The sequence below is a fragment of the Pongo pygmaeus genome, chromosome 20 (genome assembly GCF_028885625.2).
Source record: "Pongo pygmaeus isolate AG05252 chromosome 20, NHGRI_mPonPyg2-v2.0_pri, whole genome shotgun sequence".
Taxonomy (NCBI): domain Eukaryota; kingdom Metazoa; phylum Chordata; class Mammalia; order Primates; family Hominidae; genus Pongo; species Pongo pygmaeus.
Genome location: NC_072393.2, coordinates 32,950,105 through 32,974,416, shown reverse-complemented (window position 1 = coordinate 32,974,416; position 24,312 = coordinate 32,950,105). Strand labels below are relative to the sequence as shown.

The window sequence follows — 24,312 nt, the reverse complement described above, 5'->3', positions numbered from 1 at the left end:
TTTGCCACACGGCTTCAGACATGCGCAGTGCTGCCCCTTTCTATGGGCAGGGACGAAGGACTGCGGGCCTGACAGTTCTTGGGCTTGAGTCCAGCGGCAAGCTCCCTCCTGAGTGTCTGAAACCGTCAGTTCACTGCCTCATGTGAAAGTACCCAGTTCTTGGTAACCTGACACTTCCCTTTTAAAAGCCACCTTTTCTCTATCTCTGGCCTGCCACGATTCTTCCTGTGCTCCATAGGAGGACCCATTGGATCCCCGGGCTGGCTGCAGGGCCCACACCTGGGTTAGACCTCTCACAGGGACGCTGCTGCCACTGTAATAAAGCGTGCCTACACGCTTCTGAAACTGGTGAAGGCACAACCTCAGTTCTGTGAAAGGCGGACACAGCAGGACAGAATCTCCGTGGACATCTGTCTGGAGGAGCAATTTTACTGCGACATTTTAAAGAAACAAATTTAATCGATTTCCAAGGTAAGAAATTAAACCTTGAAAACTAAACTAAAAAGTCATCTGTGCTTGACAAGTCAGACTTTCTCCAAGAAGAAAACTAAGGAGTGCATATTTTCCATTATTATAAATAGTGAAAATGAGAAATCATAGCAACTCCCTGGAAAATCTTGCTCTGCCAGTTTTCTAAATCACAGTAGGGCCTCGATATGGTTTTATTTGTTTTTGTTTTTGTTTTGGAGTGTGCTCACCTTTTGAATATAAAAATTTGCGGTTTTGACCAAGTTTTTAAATTTTCAGCTATTAGTTGTTTGTTTTTGTATTATATTTAATTTTTCTGTCTCTCCCTCTCTGTCTCAGACGCAATCATTTCACAGGTCTCTAAGGCTGTTTTCATTTTCTTTAAACTTGTTTCAGTCTTCAGATTGGATGGTTTCTATTGCTGTCTTCTGTTTCTACTCTGTTTGTAAACTAAAAGTTCTTTTTATTTTATTATTTTATTGTCTTCTATTTTACTCTTTTTATAATTTCCATGTCTCTGCTGAGACTCTACATGAGTTAATTCATTATGAGAATATTTTCCTTTACCCCCATGAACGTACTTATAATAGCTGCCCTGAAATACTTGTCTGCTGATTACATCATCTCGGACATCTTAGAAATAGCTTCTGCTGCCTGCTTTTTATCTTGTGTATAGTTTGCGTGTTACATTTCTTCACACATTTTATGAATTTTAATATTGTGTAATAGAAATTATAAATAGTAGTTACAGAGACTAAATTCTGTTATATTCTTTGGAAGAACATTGTTATTATTTGAAGAGGGGGTAAATGTGGCTGAATTCAAACTGAAATAACTATCTTCCCTACAGTGGGAAAGGTTGAAATTCTCATTCAGTTACACACACATATGTATGTATTGTATATAGATGAGTGTTTCTATGTAACTATATATAATATTTTATCCAGATTGTATCATTGTTACCTGTGAGAGTGTTAGTTTAACAAGCTACTCCAGTATTACCGGAAGCCAGAACTTCACTTTTGTTTTCTTACTGGATTTTATGTAAATGAGAGTATCTACTGTGGATAGTTTTACACCTACTTTTTCTTTTTTTTTTTTTTTTTTTTTAGTTTTTTAAGACAGAGTCTCGCTCTGTCACCAGGCTGTACAGTGCTGTGGCCTGTCTCGGCTCACTGCAACCTCCACCTCCTGGGTTCAAGCGATTCTTATGCCTCAGCCTCCCAAGTATCTGGGACTACAGGCATGCGCCACCACGCCCAGCTGATTTTTGTATTTTTAGTAGAGATGAGGTTTCACCATGTTGACCAGGATGGTCTCGATCTCTTGACCTCGTTATCTGCCTGCCTCCGCCTCCCAAAGTGCTGGGATTACAGGCATGAGCCACCATGCCCGGCCACATCTACTTGTTTAAATGTGTCATTATATTTGTGATATTATCATGTTGTTTTCTACTTATATTTTATTCAAAAATGTTATAGTTTAAGTTCTTACCTTTAGGGCTTTGATGCATTTTTATTTGTTTATGGTGTAGGGTAAAGGTTCAACTTCATCCTTTTGCTTGTGGATATCCATTTTTTCCCAGCACCAATTGTTATAAAGACAGTCCTTTGCCCATTGAACGGTCTTCGTATCCCCATCAAAAATTATTTGACCATATACTGCTTTACACTGTTCCAGTGTCCATATGTGTGTCTCTTTGCCAATACCACACTATTTTGGAACTTTGCATTAAGCTTTGGAATGAGTAAGTGTAAATTTTGTAACACTGGTCTTCTTTTTCAAGATAATTTTGACTCTTCGGGGTCCCTTGAGATTCCATATGAAATTTAGGTAGGATTTTTCTATTTCTGCAAAATAGAATTTTTTGCTTTTTTGGTTACTCCCGACGTATTTTATTCTTTTCAGTGCTATTGTAAATGTGCTTGTTTGCTTAGTTTTGTTTTCTGATTATTCATTATTACTATATAGAAACACAAGTGATATTTGTATGTTAATTTTGTATGCTGCTACTATGCTGAATTTATTAGTTGTAATAATTTTTGTGTGGATCTGTGAAATCTCTAGAGCTTTCCACATAAAATTATATTATCTGTAGGCTAGGGTAATTTTACCTTTACATTTCCAATTTGGATAGTTTGTTTTCTTTTTAATTCTTAATTTGACTAGAACTTCCAACACGATGTGGAATAGAAATGGCAAAAGCAGACACCTTTGCCTTGTTCCTGAGCTTAGAGCAGAAGCTTTTTGTCTTTCACCCTGGAGTACATTGTTTGATGTGGTTTTTTAATGTGTGGATTTCACAATGGTAGTATTTTAGTTTTAAAATTCCTACTTTTTTGAGTGTTTTCACCCTGAAAAGATTTTGAATTTCATAAAATACTTTTCTCTGCATCCATGAGGTGATCAATGTTTCTTTTATTTTGTTAATGTGTACGCATTGATCAATTTTTATACGTTAAAAAATTCATGTTGTAAGATATCCTTGCATTCTAAGAATAAATTCCACTTGGTCATGGTGAGATCATCTTTCTTTTTTTTTAATTTTATTATTATTATACTTTAAGTTATAGGGTACATGTGCACAATGTGCAGGTTAGTTACATATGTATGCATGTGCCATGCTGGTGTGCTGCACCCATTAACTTGTCATTTAGCATTAGGTGTATCTCCTAAAGCTATCCCTCCCCGCTCCCTCCACCCCACAACAGTCCCCAGAGTATGATGTTCCCCTTCCTGTGTCCATGTGTTTTCATTGTTCAATTCCCACCTATGAGTGAGAATATGCGGTGTTTGGTTTTTTGTCCTTGCGATAGTTTACTGAGAATGATGACTTCCAGTTTCATCCATGTCCCTACAAAGGACATGAACTCATCATTTTTTATGGCTGCATAGTATTCCATAGTGTATATGTGCCACATTTTCTTAATGAGGTCTATCATTGTTGGACATTTGGGTTGGTTCCAAGTCTTTGCTATTGTGAATAGTGCCGCAATAAACATACATGTGCATGTGTCTTTATAGCAGCATGATTTATAGTCCTTAGAGTATATACCCAGTAATAAGATGGCTGGGTCAAATGATATTTCTAGTTCTAGATCCCTGAGGAATTGCCACACTGACTTCCAGAAGGGTTGAACTAGTTTACAGTCCCACCAACAGTGTAAAAGTGTTCCTATTTCTCCACATCCTCTCCAGCACCTGTTGTTTCCTGACTTTTTAATGATTGCCATTCTAACTGGTGTGAGATGGTATCTCATTGTGGTTTTGATTTGCATTTCTCTGATGGCCAGTGATAGTGAGCATTTTTTCATGTGTTTTTTGGCTGCATAAATGTCTTCTTTTGAGAAGTGTCTGTTCATGTCCTTCGCCCACTTTTTGATGGGGTTGTTTGTTTTTTTCTTGTAAATTAGTTTGAGTTCATTGTAGATTCTGGATGTTAGTCCTTTGTCAGATGAGTAGGTTGCAAAAATTTTCTCCCATTTTGTAGGTTGCCTGTTCACTCTGATGGTAGTTTCTTTTGCTGTGCAGAAGCTCTTTAGTTTAATTAGATCCCATTTGTCAATTTTGGCTTTTGTTGCCATTGCTTCTGGTGTTTTAGACATGAAGTCCTTGCCCATGCCTATGTCCTGAATGGTAATGCCTAGGTTTTCTTCTAGGGTTTTTATGGTTTTAGGTCTAGCAGAGCCCTCAGAAATAACGCTGCATATCTACAACTATCTGATCTTTGACAAACCTGAGAAAAACAAGCAATGGGGAAAGGATTCCCTATTTAATAAATGGTGCTGGGAAAACTGGCTAGCCATATGTAGAAAGCTGAAACTGGATCCCTTCCTTACACCTTATACAAAAATTAATTCAAGATGGTGAGATCATCTTTCTAATATGCTGCTGAATTTTATTTGCTAGAATTTTGTTGAGTTTTGCATCTGTGTTCATAAGGGATAATTAATCTGTAGTTTTCTGTAGTGTCTTTTTCTGGCTTTGATATAGGGTAATGCTGAGATTGTGGAATGAGTTTGGAACTGATCTCTCCTTTTCAATTTTTTGGAAGAGTTTGAAAAAGATTTTCAGTCTTTCAAAATGTTTGGTAGAATTAACTACTGAAGACATCAGGTCAAGGGCTTTTCTTTGTCAGCAGGTTTTTGATTTTTTATTTGATTTCCTTATAAGTTATGGATCAAATCAGTTTTTCTATTCTTGGTAATCAAGTCTTGCTAGGTTTTTTATACTTAGAAATTTGTCCATTTCATCTAGATTGTTCATTTTGTTGTCACACAGTTGTTCACAGTACACTCTTTAAAACATTTTATTTCTTAGAATCAGGCAGGCAGATCATGAGATTAGGAAATTGAGACCATTCTGGCCAATATGGTGAAACCCTGTCTGTACTAAAAATACAAAAATCAGCTGGGCATGGTGGTGTGTGCTTGTAATCCCAGCTACTTGAGAGGCTGAGGCAGGAGAATCGCTTGAACCTGGGAGGCGGAGGTTGCAGTGAGCTGAGATCGGGCCACTGCACTCCAGCCTGGTGGCAGAGTGAGACTGTCTCAAAAAAAAAAAAAAAAAAAAAAAAAAAGAATTAGTAGTAATGTCCCCATCTCATTTCTCATTCTACTATTTTGAGTATTCTGTAATTTTTTTCATACTGTAGCTAGAAGTTTGTGAATTTTCAACATTTTTGAAGAACCAAGAACCAAATTTTGGTTTTGTTGTGTTTCTGTTTTTCTGGTCTCTATTTTCTTTATCTCTACTAAGATCTTCATTATTTTCTTCTTTCTGCTTATTTTGTGCATAGTTCATTCTTTTTCTAATTTGTTAGGTCATAAAGTTAGGTTATTGATTTGAGACCCTTCTTCTTCTTCTTCTTCATTTTTTTTTTTGACAGAGTCTCACTCTGTTGCCCAGGCTGTAGTGAAGTGGTGCAATCTCAGCTCACTGCAACCTCCACCCCCTGAGTTCAAGCAATTCTCCTGCCGCAGCCTCCTGAGTAGCTTGGATTACGGATGCCCGCTACCATGCCCGGCTAATTTTTGTATTTTTAGTAGAGACAAGGTTTCACCATTTTGGCCAGGCTAGTCTCAAACTCCTGACCTCAGGTGATCCACCCGCCTGGCCTCCCAAAGTGCTGGGATTACAGGCATGAGCCACCGCGCCCAGCCAAGGCCCTTCTTTAATGTGTTTATAGCTATAAATTTCTGATCTTCACACTGCTTTTGTGCATCTCATAACTTTTGGTATGTTGTATTTTCATTTTCCATTCTCTGTATTTTTAAATTTCCCTTGAGATTTTTTTCTTTTACTTATTGGTTAAGAGTATGTTAATTTTTACAACTTTGTGAGTGTTTTAGTTTTCTTTCTGTTATTGACTTGATTTGTGACATAACATACAGTCCATCCTGGAGAATGTCCATGTGTGATCCATGGACATTGAGAATAGTGTGTATTCTTCTGTTGTTGGGTGCAGTATTCTGTATATGTATCTGTTAAATTTAGTTGGTTTGTTGTGTTATATAAGCCATTTATTTCTAACTTATCTTCTATCTGGTGATTCTGTTCATTACAGAGAGTGGAGTATTATCATCTCTATTATTTTAGAACTGTCGACTTCTCTCTTCATTTCTGTCAATTTGTGCTTCATATATTTTAGTGGTTTATTATTAAGTACATGCATGCTTATAATATTTATATCTTCTTGCTAAAGGGACTTTTGTGAATACACAGTGTCTTTGTATTTTTGTGTAAGATTTTTGATTTTAAGTCTATTTTGTCTGATATTAATATAGCCAACCCAAATCTATTTTGCTTACTGTTTGCACGAAATATCTGTTTTCTTCCTTTTACTTTCAGCCTAGTTGTATCTTTGAATCTAATGTGAGTCTTGTAAAAACAAGATAGTTAGATCATGTTTTATAGTCTGTTCTGCCAATTTCTGCCTTTTAATTGGATAGTTTAATACATTTACATTTAAAATAATTACTCAAAAGTAGAGAGTTCTGTCCTTTTGCTATTTGTTTTCTGTATATCTTACATCTTCTAGTTTTGTATTTTCTACATTATTTCTTCTTGTTTGGTTGATTTTTTCTGGTGAAACATTTACACTTTTTATTTTCTTTTGTGTATATTCTATAGGTTTTTTGTGATTATGATCATGGGGATGACATTTAACACCTGAGTTTATTTATTTTAATTGCTGCATAGGACTATATTCAGTTACATATTTGTAACTAGTATAATTTTTAAATCCAGTCTACTTTTGATAGTAATCATTGGGATATTTTTTATACTTTTTTTTTTGGTAAGTATTGAGTTTACATAAACATTAAGTGGAAAGCACAGAGTTTCCATGTATCCTCTCCCCGCACCCAGCTTCTCCTCTGTTATTAACACCTTACATTGGTGTGGCATATTTTTACTGTTAATGAACTATTATAGAAAAGTTATTATTAGCTGAAATCTAAAGTTTGCATTCAAATTCATGTTTTTTTAAATTTTAAAATCTATGGATTTTGACAAATGCATAATGACATGACATGTATCCACCATTACTGCATTATGCAGAATAGTTTTACTGTCTTAAAATATATGCTGTACCCCACCTATTCATCTCTCCCTCTTTCCCCCAAACTTGGGGATACCACAGATCTTCTTACTGTCTCCATGGTTTTGCCTTTTACAGAATGTCATATACTTGGAATCAGAGAGCATGTAGCCTTTTCAGATTTCCTTCTTTCACAACCATATGCACTTAAGGTTCCTCATATCTTTTCAAGGCTTGACAGCTCATTTCTTTTTATCAGTGAATAATGTTTGTTGTATAGTTGCACCACAGTTAGTTTATTCATTTACCTATTGAAGAATATCTTGGTTGGTTTCATGTTTTGGCAATTATGTGTAAAACTCTTCTAAATAGTAGGGTGAAGAGTTTTGTGTAGATGAAAGTTTCCACCTCTTTTGGATAAAGGCCACAGAGTGTGATTGCTGGATTGCACTTAAGTGTATATGTAGCTCTGTAAGAAACGGGCAAACTGTCTTCCAAACTGGTCATAGCACTTTGCATATTCACCCGCGATAAATGAGGGCTCTTGTTACTCTACATTCTCACCAGCATTTAGTGTAGTCATTGTTTTGGATTTTAGCCATTCTAATATGTGCGTGGCAGTATGCCATTGTTATCTTCAATTTCCTAATGACATATGATGTTGAGCATATTTTCATATGCTTATTTGCCATGCTTATATGTTCTTTAGTAAGGTATCTGGATCTTTTGCAATTTTATAATTGGGTTGTTCATTTCTTATTCTTGCGTTTTAAGAGTTCTTTATTTCTTGTCACATATTCTGGATACCAGTCTTTTATCAGTGATGTGTTTTGCAAATATTTTCTCTTATTCTGTGGTTTGCATTTTTATTCTTTTAACAGCATCTTTGGCAGTGCAGAAATGTTATTTTTAATGTAGTTCAACTTAGCAGATTTTCCTTTCATGGATCATATTTTGGGTGTTGTAGAAAGGAGCAAAACCTGAGGTAATTCAGATTCTGTTCTTTGTTATTTTCTAAAAGTTTTGTGGGTTTTCCTTTTATATTGAGCTATGATCCATTTTGAGTAATTTCTGTGAAAGTTGTCAGGTCTGGGTTTAGGGTTTTTTTTTTTTCTTTTTTTTTTTTTCTCTTGCATGTGGATGTCTAGTTTTTCCAGTACTGTTTTTTGAAAAATTATTCTTTCTCAATTGAATTGCCTTTGCCATTTCATCAAAAATAAGCTGACTATATTTGTGTGGGTCAATTTCTGACCTTTCTCTTTTGTTTTATTTATCTGTTTCTCTATTATTTTTAACAGTACCGTGTTGTTTTGATTACTGTAGCCTTATAGTAGTTCTTACAGTTGGGTGGTGTCATTCCAACCGTTCTTTTTGAATATTTTCTTGGCTATTCTGGGTCTTTTGCCTTTTCATATAAACTTTAGGGTCAGTTTGTCAATATCCACAAACTAACTTTGTGGAATTTTGATTGGGACTGCATTGAACATGTAAAGTTGGGAGGTACTGACATTTTAACAAAGTTGAATGTTTCTTGAATGTGAATTTTCTCTCCATTTATTTATATCTTTGATGTTTTTATTCACAGTTTTGAAGTGAATAAAGTCCTATATTTATATTTATTTTGTTATATTTGCACTTAAGTATTTTATTGTTATTGGTACTAGCATAAATATCATTGTGTTTTTAATTTCAGATTCTAATTACACTGCTAATATGTAGGACAATAATTGGCATTTACATTTTCTTATAATTTGCAAAGTTGGTAAAATCGCTCATTATAATTGGTTATTCTAAGATTTTGTTTTGTGATCCTTTCAGATTTCTCCATAGGCAATTATATCATCTGTGTAAAAAGACAGTTTTATTTCTTCCTCCCTAATCTATGTACCTTTTCTATTCTTGTCATTGTATTACCTGGGGCTTATAGTATAATGTTGTATAGGAATGGTGAGAGGAGACATCTTTGCCTTGCTCCTGATCTTAGCAGGAAGGAATCTAGTGTTTCTACATTTAGCGTGAGGTAAGATGTAGGTTTTTTTTAATAAACATTCTTTTGAAATTGAGGAAGTTTTTCCCTATTTTTAGTTTGCAGAGCGGTTTTCTCATGAATAGATTTTGGATTTTGCCAAATAATTTTTCTGATTGTATTGTTAAGATCATATTATCTTTCTATATCTTAATATGATGAACTAATTTCTTTAAAAGACAGAGTCTTGCTATGTTGTCTGGGCTTATCTTGAACTCCTGGCCTTAAGTGATCCTCTTTCCTTGGCCTCCTACTGCACTAGGATTACAGGTATGAGCCACCACACCCAGCCTAATTTATATTCAAATGTTGAACCAGACTTGCATGCCTGTAATAAGTCTCACTGGGTTGTAGTATATAATTCTTTTAATACATTTTTGGATTTGATTTCTTAATATTTGGGTGAGGATTTTGGCATCTTTGTTCACAGAGTAATAGAATAGAATTATAATAAGCACTCTGATAGAAATCAGTTTCTTTCCTGCAACTATCCCTAGAAAAATACAATAGTTGGCAGAAAAGGAAAAAAATAGATGGAATAAATAAATTAAGTGGAGAAGAGAAAAAATAATCTGTAGAAGTAAATTGTCAACCAGTTTGAAATCAGGTAAAATGTAGATTCATGATTTCTACTCTTTCTGAATAATTGTACAATTCTGTGCAATAGGAGCTTCTGTCAGTGCAAATACAGGGTCACCTATGGAAGAGCTTTGCTCAAACCAGCCCCCTGACAGCCAGTCCCTCAGGCCCAGAAGTCATCAATCCTTCCTCCAATAAGTCATTCAGTTGGCTGGCAGCAAACACTGTTAAGATTCTGGATGGCAGCTGCATTTCATATTAGATTTTAACAGAAACTCATGTTGAAAAGTCTTTAAGACCTAAAAGTCCAAGTATATTATTGTATAATTTTGAGTATTAGAAAATCAGTAGGACGTTCTTTCAGCATTTCTGAAATAACAGTGCAAAAATAGCTCCAGCTTCATAAGGCCAACCTTTGGTATCTGTTCTGCACAATAGAGTAAGCAAGATGCCACAAAAGCCAGGTTGTATGTGTAATTATCTTCACTACAACAACACAACTATCACACTTTAAGTAACCCCATGGGTCTTTAAAATAAAAAAAAAATTGTAAGACATAAAGAAAAACTTTCTTGAGAGAGAACATTTTACAAATCAGAGGAAAATCTTGCAGAACTTTTACATTTTATAACAAATAAATTATATGCTCTATTGTTTTCCTCTGAGTACATCATCAATACTTCCATAATACTTTTAATGTTTAACTTGAGAAAACCAGTGGCTTAAAAAAAAGGCACAATAAAAATCCTAGAAATGTAGAATTAATATATATATATTTTTAGACGGAGTCTCGCTCTGTCGCCAGGCTGCAATGCAGTGGCGCTGTCTCGGCTCACTGCACCCTCTGCCTCCCAGGATCAAGTGATTCTCCTGCCTCAGCCTCCCAAGTAGCTGGGACTACAGGCGCATGCCACCACACCCACTAATTTTGTATTTTTAGTAGAGACAGGGTTTCACCGTGTTGGCTAGGAAGGTCTCAATCTCTTGACCTCAAGATCCGCCCACCTCGGCCTCCCAAAGTGCTGGGATTACAGACATGAGCCACTGTACACAACCAGAATTAATTTTCATAAGCTGATAAAGGAATAACACACCAGTGTCTTCTCGGGAAAAGCTTTTAGGCAAAGCAATCATTTCTAGTAGGGATTATAGAAGAGGGAGTTATCATGATGAAATGGTGGAACTAATCCAGGACATTCCAGATTTTGATTATTGACAAAAGAATTTAATCAGTTGCCCAGGAATACTACTTGGAAATCCAACTTGAATTCTTATTCTTGGAAGCATTTCTGAAACTTTCCCTTTGGAAACAAGTTTTTATCTTAAAATATACCAGACAATAGAAGAAAAAAATGAAACAGCAGGCAGAGGAAGTTGAATCTTGCTTAGGCAGGGACTGAGAGGGAATTAGTGCCCATAGACCACATCTCTCAGAGCCCACTGTGTGACGGCTTTCTCCAGGACCACATGTGCTCCACTTAACAAGAAGAGTCCACCTTCACCTTATTCCCTGCCAACGTCAAAATTAAAATGAAACAGCCTAATATGAGAATAAGAGTATATAACAAAACTTCCATTACATTTAAAGCATGCAAAGTATTTAATTGTAAATTCAAACAGTGGAAAAACAAATTTGCTTGCCTCCTGACTAAAACATTATTCTTTTATGAGAACATAGTCTGTGCTTGCTAATCTCATCACCAGGGATAACCAGTTTAGTGTGGCATAGAACCACCTCTATGCAGAGGTAACTTTGCACTTATTTTTATAAAACAAAGATTATACTCTGTACTTTTATACCATACTTTTAAAATACCTGTTGTTGTTGTTGTGATCATTTTATAATTATTTGAAAGAACCTCAATTGCTATATAACATTAAATCAAAATAACATTTCATAATTTCACAGTTTTCCTACTGGACATTGAGTTTGCTTTCATGGAAGTTCATATTTGTATGATAATTTGAGGGAAGTTTCTCTGCCTCACTAGATTAAAAACTTTGTGTTTAATGTTTGTTCACTGTTGTATTCCTATTTCATAGGAGTACCTGAAACATATCAGGTAGACTGCAGCATCTGTTGAATGAATGAATCTCCCCTTCAAATCTTGGCTAAAATCAGCCTTATCCACAAAAGTTTCTGACCCTCACTTTAATTATAAACCTCTTTCTCTTCTATAATTTGCTTCTCTAGCTGTTTTTTGGGACTCCCTGGCAGGGAAAATACAGCAATGCTTTCTACACTATTTAAAACCACCAGAGATCAGGCACACTACACCTGATGAGGCTTGTGCCACTAGAAAGAAAAGGCAGGTTTGTGAGATTGATCTCTCTCAAAATATTTGTTTTCAATCCCCATATTATCAACTATGCATCCAAAGTGGAAATGAGGTCTGGAAAGAATAAACACATCAAAAATATAACCAGACTGTGCATGGCAGGTCATGCCTGTAATTACAGCAGTTTGGGAAGACAAGGCTGGAGAATTGCTGGAGCCCAGGAGATGTGCGGCAACACCTCTAACAATAATTATTAATATAATTAAAGTTAAAAAAGAAACATCTCTACTCAAAAGATAAGTAGATAGATAGATATATAGATAGGAGCCAAGCACAGTGGCTCATGCCTGTAATAGCAGCAGTTTGGGTAGTCGAGGCAGGAGGATTGCTTGAGTGCAGGAGTTCGAGACCAGCCTGGGCAACATTGCAGAACCCAGAACCCTGTCTGTACATACATACACATAAAAAAAAAAAAAAGAAACAATAAACATAACAATAACAAAGAAACAATAACAAACAATAATAGAACAATAAATAACCAAATAAGTGGGAATGAACTAAGGTAAATAGACAATTAAGATCATAATTGTTGCCTCTCTCTCTCTTTCTCTCTGTCCCTTTCTCTCTCTCTCTCTCTCTCTCGATCTTTGTGTGTCACACTGTCCCACCCAGGCTATAGTGCAGACGCGTGATCACAGCTCACTGCTGATTGCACAAGCTGCACTCCAACCAGGGTGTGACAGAGTGAGAAGACCTAGCCCCCACCCCGCCACAAAAAAATCTAAAACATTAACTTCAGTGTGCAGGAAGGAGTGTAAAAAACTTAAAACAGAGAGAAAGAGCGAAGAACAAAGGAAAAAACCAGCAACCCCCTCTAAGTATTGTGGAAGCAAACTGAAAATTGTCTGAGTAGTTCCAGCTACTCGGAAGGCCGAGATGGGAAGACCACCCAGGCAAGACCAGGGAGATCGAGGCCACAGTGAATCACGATCACATGTCTCTGTTGGACCTGAGCAGTACTGCCGGTGGCGAGAACCGTCTGGTCGACCTTAGACGTAGCAAGCTGGCGACTAGGTCCAGTGGCCACGGCCGACACCTGTCTCAAAATAAATAAAAAACACAACAGTAAATATTTAACAATAACAAAGAAATAATAACAAACAATAATAAGACCAATAAATAAATAAGTGGGAGTGAACAAAGGTAAAAGATAATTATCACAATTAAAATCTCTTTCTCTCTGTCACACTTGGGCTGGAGTGTGACAAAAAGAAAAAATCTAAAAGGTAAACTTAAGCATGCAAGAAGGAGCATAGGAAAGTAGAGAAGAACGTAAAACCTAAAACAACAGCAAGTCACTCTAAGTACTGTGGAAACAAACTGAAAGTGGGATTAGAAAAAAAAAAAAGAGGAAGTTGGAGACCAGCCTGGGGCAACATGACGGAACCTCTAACCTTGTCTTTACACATACCTCCCCATCAAACATTTAAAAATACAAAAATTAGCCTGGTGTAGTGGGACATGCCTGTAGTCCTAGCTACTCGGGAGGCTGAGGCAGAAGAACCACTTGAACCCATTAGGCAGAGGTTGCGGTGAGCCAAGATCACACCATTGCTCACTCTAGCCTGGCCGATGGAGCAAGACTCTGTCTCAAGATATGAAAATAATAATAATAAAAAAGTAGAAGTAAAAAATACAAAAGTCAACTGCTGTGGTGGCTTGTGTCTGTAGTCTCAGGTACTGGGGAAAGGGGAGGCATTGGAAGTGTGAGGATTACTTAAGTGCAAAGGCTGCAGTGATTCTGGGTGACAGAGTGAGACCCTTTCTCCAAACAAACAATAAACATAACAATAACAAAAATATAATAAACAATAATAGAACAACAAACAGCCAAATAAGTGGGAGTAAACAAAGTTAAAGGTAATTAATGTCACACTTAAGATCTTTCTCTCTCTCTGTTTGTCAAACCCAGGATGTAATGTGTCAAAAAAACTCTAAAAGGTCAGCTTCATTGTGCAGGAAGGGGCGTAGGAAAATAAAGTAAAGAACAAAGGAGGAAAACAACAGCAAGTCACTGTAAGTACTGTGAAAAGAAACCGAAAGTGGGGCTGGAAAAAAACAGCGAATGTCCGAGTAGTCTGATGGAATTGGGAGTCTGAGATGAGAAGGCCACCCAGGTGAGACCAGGGAGATTGAGGCCACAGTGAATCATGATTGCATCTCTCTGCTGGACCTTAATGGTACTGTAATGGACAACAGCCATCTAGCTCTTAGATGTGGCAAAGTGAGAGCCTTCTGTTCGTCCTTAGACTTGGCAAGCTGGTGGCTAAGTCCAGTGCTTATGGCCGATATTCATCTCAAAATAAATAAACAAAAAATACAAGAGTGAATACTTAACAATAACAAAGAAATGGTAACAATATGAAAGTCCAATAAATAAGTGGGAGAGAAGAAAGGTAAAAGGTAATACCACAATTAAGATCTTCTCTCTCTCTCTTTCTTTCTCTCTCTCCATTTGTCACACCCAGGCTTGAGTGTGATAAAAAAAAAAAAAAATTAAAAGGTAAACTTCACCATGCAGGAAGAAGCATAGGAAAAGAGAGAGAGAAAAGAACAAAGAAAAAAAAAAGAATAGCAAGTCTCTCCAAGTACTATGGGAACAAACAGAAAGTGGAATTAGGAAAAAAGAGAGGAAGAAGGTCTGAGTAGTCCAAGGGACACGGGAGGCCAGTTGGGAAGACTGCCCGGGCGAGACCAGGAAGATCAAGGCCACAGTGAATCATGATCCCATCCCTCTGCTCAACCTGAATTGAACTGCTGCTGGCGAGAGAGATCTGGTTGACCCTTAGACATGGCAAGGCGAGAGGTGAGGTCCATCAGGTTGACCTTGGTCCATCGCTCACAGCCGACATCTCTCTCAAAATAAATAAACAAATCCAACAGTAAATACTTAACAATGACAAATAAAAAAAATTTAAAGAACAATACATAAACAGGTTGCAGTTAACAAAGGTAAAAAGTAATTAATATCACAATTGAGATCTTCTCCCCTGTCTCTCTGTTTGTCACACCCAGGCTGGAGTGTGTGACAAAATAAAAAATCTAAAAGATCAACTTTATTGTGCAGGAAGGAATATAGGAAAATAGAGAAAAGAACAAAGAAGAAAAACAAAAGAAAATCACTCTAAGTACTATGGAAACAAACTAAAAGTGGGTTAAAAAAAAAGCAGAGGCTGGGCATGGTGGCTCATGCCTGTAATCCCAGCACTTTGGGAGGTCAAGGCAGGCAGATCACGAGGTCAAGAAATCAAGGCCATCCTGGCCAACATGGTGAAATCCCGTCTCTACTAAAAATACAAAAATTAGCTGGGCTTGGTGGCATATGCCTGTAGTCCTAGCTACTCAGGAGGCTGAGGAAGGAGAATCATTTAAACCCAGGAGGTGGAGGTTGCAGTGAGCCAATATCAGCCACTGCACTCCAGCCTGGCAACAGAGTGAGACTCCATCAACATCAACAACAACAAGAACAACAAAAAACACATGAAGAAGGTCTGAGTAGTCTCAGGTATGCGGGGGGCCAAGATGGGAAGACCACCCGGGTAAAACCTGGGAGTCTGAGTTCTCAGTGAATCACGAATGCATCCCTCTGCTGGACCTGAATGGTACTATCACCAGCAAGAGGCATCTGGTCAACCTTAGACGTGGCAAGCTGATGGCTAAGTCCAACGCTTGCAGCCAAAATTGGTCTCAAAATAAATGACAAAAAGTCCAACAGTAAATATTGAACAATAACGAAAAATAATAACAATATTAAGGACCAATAAATAAGTGGGAGTGAACAAAGGTAAAAGATAATTATCACAATGAAGATTTTCTCCTCTCTCTCTCTCTCTCAATTTGTTATGCCAGGCTAGAGTGTGACAGAAATCTAAAAGATCAACTTCATCGTGCAGAAAGGAGCATAGAAAAATGGAGAAAAGAAGAAAACAGCAAACCATTCTGAGTACTGTGGAAACAAACTAAAAGTGGTCTTAGAAAGAAAACAGAGGAAGAAGGTCTGAGTAGTCCCAGGGACTCCAGAGGCCAAGATGGGAAAACCACCCAGGCGAGACAGGGGAGATCGAAGCCACAGGGAATCACTGTCACATTCCTCTGCTGGACCTGAATGGTACTGGTGCCAGCTAGAGCCATCTGGTCAACCTTAGACATGTCAAGGCAGGAGCCACCTGATCGACCTTAGACTTGGCAAGCTGGTGGCTAAATCCAATGCTCACTGCCGACATCTGTCTCAAAATAAACAAAAAGTCCAACAGTGAATATTTAACAATAACAAAAATATAATACCAAACAATATTAAAGACCAATAAATAAGTGGGAGTGAACAAAGGTAAAAGGTAACTAATATCACAATTAAAATATTCTGCTCTCTCACACTCTCTCTCTCTCTCTTCCCCTTTCCATTTGTCGCACCCAGGCTGGAATGTGACAAAAAAATATAAAAGGTCAATTTCATCATGCAGGAACGAGTGTAGAAAAAGGGAGAAAAGAACAAAGAAGAAAAACAACAGCAAGTCTCTCTAAAACTTCAGTTAGTTTCACTGTAGAAAAAAAATTGAAAGTGGGGTTAGGAAAAAAAGAGAGGAAGGAGGAGGATAAGTTCAGGTAGCCTGAGGGACTAGGGAAGCCAAGATGGGAAGACCACCTGGGTGACACTGGGAAGATTAAGACCACAGTGAATCATGATCACATCCCTCTGCTGTACCTGAATGGTACTTCCAAAGGCAAGAGCCATCTGGTCATCCTTAGTCATGGCAAGGCAAGAGCCATCTGGTTGACCTTAGACTTGGCAAGCTGGCAGCCAAGTCCAGTCTTCTCAGCTGACATCTTGGAGAGAGAGACAGACAGACAGACACAAATAGTGAGACAGGAGAAAATCTTAATTGTGTTATTAATTACTTTTCACCTTTGTTCACTCCAAACAGAAACAAATCCAACAGTGAATATTTAACAATAACAAAGATATAACAACAAACAATATTAAAGACAAATAAGTGGGAGTGAACAAATGTAACAGGTAATTAATATCACAATTGAGTTCTTCTAATCTCTACTCTCTCTCTTGATTTCTCTCTGTCAACTTCTTCAAGCAGGAAGGAGCACAGGAAAATATAAAGAGAAAACAAGAAAAAAATAGAAAGTCACTCTAAGAACTGTGGAAACAAACTGAAAGTAAGGTTAGAAAAAACAGAGGAAGAATGTCGAAATAGTCTGAGGGAATCAGGAGGCCGAGATCAGAAGGCCACCCTGTAGAGACCTGGAAGACCCCCAGGGCACAGTGAATCACGATCCGATCCCTCTGCTGGACCTGAATGGTACTGCTGCTGATGAGAGCCATCTGCTCGACCCTAGACTTACCAAGCTGGTGGCTAAATACAACCATCGTGGGAAGATCTGTCTCAAAAGAAAAAAAATCCAAAAGGGAATATTTAACAGAAACAAAGAACTAACCATGAACAATATTAAAGACCAATAAATAAATAAGTGGGAGTGATCAAAGGTGAAAGGTCAATTATATCACAAGATCTTCTCTCTCTCTCCATTTGTCACAACCAGGCTGGATTGTTCCAAAAAAAAAAAAATTTAGAAGGTCAAATTCATCATGCAGGAAGGAGGGTAAGAATATATATAGAGAGAAAAGAACAAAGAAGAAATACAACAGCAACTCACTGTAAGTACTGTAGAAACAAACTGAAAGTTGGGTTAGAAAAAAAAAGAAGGTCCAAGTAGTCCGAAGGACTCGGGAGGCCAAGATGGGAAGACCACCCAGGTGACACCGGGGAGAGCGAGGCTGCAGAGAATAAGGATCACATCCCTCTGCTGGACCTGAATGGTACTGATGCTGTTGAGAGCCATCTGGTCCTCAGACATGGGAAGGCGAGAGCCATCTGTTCGACTTAGACATGGCAAGATGAAAGCTAAGTCCAGTGCTTGCTGCCAACACGTTTCTCAAAATAAATAAACAAAAATTTCAACAGTAAATATTCAACAATAACAAAGAAATAATAACAACTTTAAAGACCAATAAGTAAATAAGTGAAAGTGAACAAAGGTAATAGGTGATTAATGTCACAATTAAGATCTTCTGTCTCTCTACTTCTCTGTCACTCTCTAGCTGTCTCCGTTTGTCAAACCCATGCTAGAGTGTGATTAAAAGAAATATAAAAGTCAACTTCTTCCTTCAGGAAGGAGCATAGGACATAACGAGAGAAAAGAACAAAGGGGAAAAAAAAACAGCAAGTCACTCTATGTGTGTGGAAACAAACTGAAAGTGGGGTTAGAGGAAAAAAAGAAGAAGGTCCGAGTAGTCTGAGGGACTCAAGTGGCTGAGATGGGAACACCAGCCAGGTGAGACTGGAGAGATCAAGGTTACAGTGAATCACGATTACCTCCCTCTGCTGGACGTGAACGGTATTACTGGAGGCAAGAGCCATCTAGTCGACCTTAGACATGGCAAGGCAAAAGTCATCTGGTTGACCTTGGTCCAATGCTCGTGGCTGACATCTCTCTCAAAATAAATAAGCAGAAAATCCACCAGTGAATATTTAACAATAAAAAAATATAACATTAAGTGTCAATAAATAGGAGTGAACAAAGGTGAAAAGTAATTGATAACACAATTAAGATTTTCTCTTCTCTCTCTCTGTTTGTAACACCAAGACTGGAGTGGGTCAAATTTATCATGCTGGAAGGGATGTAGAAAAATAGAGAGATGAATGAAGAAGAAAAACAACGCAAGTAATTCTGTGTACTGTGGAAACAAACTGAAATTGGGTTCAGAAAAAAACAACAGAGGAAGGAGGTCTGAGTAGTCCCGGGTAATTGGGAAGCCGAGATGGGAAGACCCCTCGGGTGAGACCAGGGAGATCGAGGCCGTAGTAAATCATGAACACATCCCTCTGCTGGACCTGAACGGTACTGCCGCCTGCAAGAGCCGTCTGGTCGACCTTAGACATGACAAGGCAAGAACCATCTGGTCGACCTTAGACATGACAAGGCAAGAACCGTCTGGTCAACCTTAGACATGGCACTCTTGTGGCTAAGTCCAACTCTAATCGCTGAAATAGTCTCAAAAAAACAAAAACAAAAAAAATCCAACAGTAAATGTTTTACAAAAACAAAAAAATAAACAATATTAAAGAACAATGTATAAATAAGTGGGAGTGAACCAAGGTAAAAGGTAATTAATATCACCATTAATATTTCTTCTCTTTCTCTTTTTCTCTCCATTTGTCATACCAGGCTGGAGTGTGACAAAGGAAAATCTAAAAGGTCAACTTCATTTACAGGAAAGAGTATAGGAAAACAGACAAAAGAACAAAGAAGAAAATAGCAAGTCACTCTAAGTACTGTGGAAATAAACTAAATGTCGGGTTAGGAATAGAACAGTGGAAGAAGGTTCCAGTAGTCCCAAGGACTCGGGAGGCTGAGACACGAAGACTGCCCAGGTGAGACTACAGAGACTGAAGTTGCAGTGAATCATCACATCCTGCTACTGGACTTGAACAGTACTGCTGCTGATGAGAGCCATCTGGGTGACCTTTGACATGGCAAGGTGCGAGACATCTGATCAGCCTTTGACATGGCAAGGCAAGAGTCATCTGGTCAACCTTAGAAGTGACAAGGGACAGCCACCTGGTCAACCTTAGACATGGCAGGATGACAGCCATCTGGTCGACCTTAGAGATGGGAATGCAAGAGGCTTCGGGTCCACCTTCAACATGGTAAGGCTAGCGCCATCTGGTCCAGCTTAGACATGGCAAGGCAAGAGCCATATGGTCCACCTTAGTCATGGGAAGGCAAGAGCCATCTGGTTGACCATAGACATGGTAAGGTGGGAGCCATCAAGTCTCCCTCAGACATAGCAAGGTGAGAACCATCTGGTCAACCTCAGACATGGGAAGGTGAGAGCCATCTGATCTACTTCAGACATGGCAAGGCAAGAGGCATCTTGTTTTGACCTCAGACATGGCAAGGAAAGAGCCATCTGGTTGACTTTAGAGATGGAAGTGCGAAAAGGGTTTGGGTCCACCTTAATCATGGAAAGGCAAGAGGCATCTGGTCTAGTTTAGACATGGCAAGGCAAGAGACATATGGTTCACCTTAGTCATGGGAAGGCAAGAGCCATCTGGTCGACCATAGACATGGCAAGGTGGGAACCATCAAGTCCACTTCAGACATGGCAAGGTGAAAGCCATCTTGGTCGACCTCAGACATAGGAAGTTGAGAGCCACATGGTCTACTTAAGGCATGGCAAGGCAAGAAGCATCTGGTCAACCTCAAACATGGCAAGGCAAGAGCCATCTGGTCAACATTAGAGATGGTAATGCAAGAGGCTTCAGATCCATCTTAGACATGGTAAGGCAAGAGGCATCTCATCTAGCTTAGACATGGCAAGGCAAGAGCCATGTGGTCCACCTTAGTCATGGGAAGGTGAGAGCCATCTGGTTGACCATAGGGCAAGGTGGGAGCCATCAAGTCCACCTCAGACATGGCAAGGCGAGAGCCATCTAGTCTGCCTCAGACATGGCAAGGCGAGAGCCATCTGGTTAACTTTAGACATGGGAAGGAGAGCCAACTGGTTGGCTTCAGACATAGAAAGGCTAGAGCCATCCAGTCGACCTCAGAAATGGGAAAGAGAGCCATCTGGTCAACCTTAAACGTGACAAAATGAGAGCCATCTGGTAGACTTTAGACATAGAATGGCAAGAGCCATCTGGTCAACCATAGATGTGGCAAGGTGAGAGCCATCTGATTGACCTAGACATGGCAAGGTGAGAGACATCTGGTCAACTGAAGACAAGGAAAAATGAAAGCCATCTGGTTGAGCTTAGACATGGCAAGACAAGAGTCATCTGGCCGACCTTAGACATGGAAAAAGAAGAGCCATCTGTTCAACCTTAGACATGGCAAGGCGAGATCCATCTGGTCAACCTTAGACATGGCAAGATGAGAGCCATCTGGTCGACCTTAGACATGGCAAGGTGAGAGCCATCTGGTCGACCTTAGATATGGCAAAGTGAGAGTCAGCTGGTCGATCTTAAACATGGCAAGGTGAGATCCAACTTGTCTACCTTAGATATGATGAGGTGAGAGCCAACTGTTCAACTTTAGACATGGCTAGGCAAGTGCCATCTGGTCGACCTTAGATACGGCAAGGCGAGAGCCATCTGGTCGACCTTAGATATGGCAAGGTGAGAGCTGTCTGTTCATCTTAGACATGACAAGCTGGCAGCTAAATGCGATGCATGCAGTCGACATCCATCTCAAAATAAATGAACCAACAGTAAATATATAATAATAACAAGGAAATAATAGTGAACAACCCTAAAGACCAAATAATTAAGTACGAGTGAACAATAATAAAAGGTAATTCATGTCACAATTTAAAAAAACTCCTCTCTCTTTCTCTCTCTCTCTCTCTCTCTATTTGTCACACAGAGGGTGAAGTGTAACCAAAAAAAAAAAAAAAAAATCCAAAGATCAAACTCTGTGCAGGAAGGAGCATAGGAGAATAAAGGATGGAACAAAGAAGAAAAAGAACAGCAAGTTACTCTGAGTATTGTGGAAACAAACTGAAATTAGAGTTAGAGAGAGAAAAAAAAAAGGTCCGAGTAGTCTCAGGTATATGAGAGGCCAAGATGGGAAGATCACTTGGGTGAGACTGGGAAGATTGAGTCTGCAGACATATCATAGGGCGGGAGAAGTGGGTTAAGGACAGCCTCTGTTTAAGGGGCAGCAGCAATAGCCTAGGGTTGGCATGAGGCTTGCAGAAGAGTTGGAGTCTGTAGGTTCTTGATGGTCCCTGCCTTGGAGATGAGGAGAGCAAGGTTTCTTAATCCCAGTTCTAGGAGACCTTCAGTTACTCAAGGGTCCTTTGCCAGGTGGCCTGTGCCAACGTTGCTAGCCTTCTTTTCTTCAAAAATAGCCATTAGGAATAAGGGAAGAGCTCACACTTTCCCCTCTCTAAAAGAAAATAAAAGCCCCTTCCCCTCCAGGAAAACAATCTTGATTAAGAATCATCAGTTTATCAGACTGCTGGACGTTGCATATACAGCATGTAACTTCCAATTCTTCCCATGGTTTCTAGTGAAGATTCCCATTCTCTCCATCCCTCCCTCCACAAAAGGCCAGGAGTTTCAGGGAGAACTGGCAAAAAGAACTAATCTGCAGCAGTTTCTCAAAATATGCAAATAATCGAGTCAGGCTTCTTGGGAGAAAATGGAGGGAATGGGGAAGGGGGAGGCATTGAGACAATTAAATTTCACTGGAAGAAGTTGGTAGTTGATGGAAAGAAGGCAGTCACTTAGGGCTGTAAGGGCAGGAGGCAGCCTGGCAGTTGGCACAATAGTCCAGCGAAGAAAAAGGAAAATCATCAGCCAATTTCACCACCAAAAAGTAAAAGTACATATAAGCCCAGATGGAATGGAGATAGTGGTGCTAAATCTTCTGCATCAAGGGTGTTGTTCCCTTCAATGGCTCCATGTAGGCGACCCCATGCATTCTAATAAGAGAGACTCCTGGCTGAACCCAGGCAGTTTAATGATAGAGACACCTGGGAGACAACAGGCATTCTAATGGGGGAGATACTTGGCCAACTTCAGGCATTCTAATGAGAGAGATTCCTGGCCAACCCCAGGCAGTTTAATGATAGAGATACCTGGGAGACCCCAGGCATTCTAACGGGAAAGACTCCAGGCTGACCCCAGGCAGTCTAATGATAGAGACGCCTGGGTGACTCCAGGCATTTTAATGGGAGAGACTCCCCGCTGACCCCAGGCATTCAAATGGGAGAGGCTCCTGGCTGACCCCAGGCAGTCTAATTGTAAAGAAATCTGGACGACCCCAGGCATTCTAATGAAAGAAACTACCAGCCAACCTCAGGCTGTCTAATGATAGAGATATCTTCACGAGCCCAGGTATTCTAATAGGAGAGACTCCCAGCTGACCCCAGGCATTCTAATGATAGAGACACCTGGGAGATCCCAGTCATTCTAATAGGAAAGACTCCCACTCAACACAAGGCATTCTCTTGAAAGAGACTCCTTGCTGATCGCAGGCAGTCTAATTATTGAGACACATGGGCAATCCCAGGCATTCTAATGGGAGAGACCCCTGGCCGACCACAGGCAGTCTAATGATAGAAACACCTGGGCAACCACGGGCATTCTTGTGAGAGAGATCCGTTGCCAAACTTAGGCAGTCTAATGATAGAGACACTTGGGCAAATCCAGGCATTTTAATGGGAGAGACTGTCAGCCGACCTTAGGCATTCTAATGATAGAAACATCTGAGCGATGCCAGGCATTTTAACAGGAGAGATTCTTGGCTGACCCAAGACATTCCAATGGGAGAGACAGCTGACTGGCCCCATGGAGTCTAAAAATAGAGACAACTGGGTAACAACAGGCATTCTAATGAAAGAGACTACTGGCCGAATCCAGGCAGTCTAGGGAGAAAGAAACCTGGGCGACCCAAGGCATTTCTTTTGGGAGGGACTCCTTCTCGACCTCATGCTGTCTAATTATACAGACACATGGGAGACCCCAGGCATTCTGATGGGAGAGATTCCTGGCCAACCCCAGGCAGTCTAATGATAGAGACACATGGGGAACCCAAGGCATTCTAATGTGAGAGACTTCTGGGTGACCCAGGTAGTCTTATGATCTAGACACCTGTGCAATTCCAGACAATCTAATGGGAGAGACTTTTGGCAAAACCCAGACATTCTATTGAAAAACACTGCGGGCTGCTCCCAGACATTCTAATGAAAGAGACTCCAGGGTGAGCCCAGGGATTCTAATGATAGAGACACCTGGGCAACACCAGGTGTTCTAATGGGAGAGACACCTGGCCAACCCAAGGCATTATATGGCAGAGACTCCTGGACAATCACGGGGAGTCTAACAATAAAGACACTTGGGCAACCCCAGGCATTTTAATGGGAGAGATTCCTGGCCAACCCCAGTCAGTCTAATGATAGAGTCACCAGGGCAACCGCAGGCATTCTAGTGAGAAAGATTCCTGGTCGACTCTAGGCCATTTAATGATAGAGACTTATGGGTGACCTCAGGCATTCTAGTAGTAGAGAGTCCCAGCCGACCCCAGGCATTCTCATGGGAGAGACTCCTGGATGAACCCAAGGATTCTAATGATAGATAAACCTGGTCCAACCAAGGCAGTCAAATGATAAAGACACCTGGGCAATGCCAGGCATTCTAATGGGAGAGACTCCCGGCCTAACCCAGGCATTCTAATAATAGAGACAAGTGGATCACCCCAAGCATTTTAAGGTTACAGACACATAAACGACCCCAGGCCTTCTAATTTGAGAGACTCCTGGCCAACCCCAGGCTTTCTTT

The 24,312-nt window shown here is 39.6% G+C and overlaps 2 long non-coding RNA genes across 11 annotated transcripts in view; both read left to right on the top strand.

Moving 5' to 3' along the window:
- LOC129019488 (uncharacterized) overlaps positions 1 to 24,312 on the top strand; it is a 61,417-nt gene that overhangs the window by 551 nt on the left and 36,554 nt on the right. For 9 of the 10 annotated variants that reach the window (XR_010124961.1, XR_008495645.2, XR_010124956.1 and 6 more), the window contains exon 1: positions 23 to 471. This is a non-coding gene — a long non-coding RNA (uncharacterized LOC129019488). Of the gene's footprint in view, positions 1 to 22; positions 472 to 24,312 lie in introns of those variants that run through there. The other variant, XR_010124957.1, reaches the window with a different exon arrangement.
- On the top strand, positions 16,295 to 22,416 carry LOC134738831 (uncharacterized). The gene is made up of 2 exons (XR_010124965.1): positions 16,295 to 17,621; positions 19,193 to 22,416. It is a non-coding gene; the product is annotated as an uncharacterized LOC134738831 (long non-coding RNA).